The sequence below is a fragment of the Otolemur garnettii genome, unplaced genomic scaffold, assembly GCF_000181295.1.
Source record: "Otolemur garnettii isolate 467f Iridium unplaced genomic scaffold, OtoGar3 scaffold00043, whole genome shotgun sequence".
In the NCBI taxonomy this organism is placed as follows: Eukaryota; Metazoa; Chordata; class Mammalia; order Primates; family Galagidae; genus Otolemur; species Otolemur garnettii.
In genome coordinates this window covers 4701253-4702210 of record NW_003852438.1, presented here as the reverse complement: position 1 = coordinate 4702210, position 958 = coordinate 4701253, and positions in this window count along the sequence as shown.

Below are 958 nucleotides of genomic sequence, written 5' to 3'. Positions count from 1 at the left end.
AAAAAAAAAAAAAAAAAAAAGGAATATCTTCTACTCTAGATTACTGGAAACACACAGCTTCAACTAACTCTGGGGTAGGCTCAATCACAAAAGGGGCATCATTGTGGGCCCCTGAGTCTGCCTCCCACAACCCAAACCCAAAGATACCTCAGAAGTAAAAAATGGAATGGGTATAAAGAAGGGAAATAAGGACAAACAGTGCTTTTATCCATATATAGAAGGGTCAGGCTTCCAACATGAGGGTAGAGTTGAGCTCTTTTCTATCCAGCATATTGCCCAGTGTAGATCACAGCCTTCCTCAGCAGTCCTACTGCAATATGGAAAAGGAGGAGTGTAGTTGATATGAGTGCAGTGGTGTTTATAACTAATTGAACACAACTGCTTCACTTGACTAGCCTAAAAAAAAAGTAGTGAGGGAAGCAGGAGTGTAAGAGGCTCATAGCAGAATACTACTCAGATACAGGCCAGGAAAAAGAAACCCCAAACAACAACAGTAAATGCTGGGTCAACTACCAAGCATGTAAAGGTTTTTTTCACCTTTCCCTGTCTAGGTCCTCTTTTTACACAGGAGGCTAGATAAATATATTCTTAGAAAGGAAGAAAGCCTAGAGTGAGGTATGGAGAGAATACTTAAGGAGCAAAGCCTTCTGATGAGACCAAGACAGGTGTGAATATTCAGAGTTGGACCTCCAACTCACCAGAAATGGCACAAGATAAGGCTTTGATTCTTCCCACCCCTTTCTCCATCCATCACCTGCCAAGATAGGTGACACCTTTCATGAAAAACAACCTCATAGGCAAAAACAACTTGACAACTAGAAAGGCAATAAACCGTATAACCTCTTTTTTTTTTTTTGAGACAGCCTCACTCTGTCACTGTGGGTAGAGTACTGTGGCATCATAGCTCACAATAACCTCAAACTCTTGGGCTCAAGTGATCCTCTTGTATCAGCCTCCC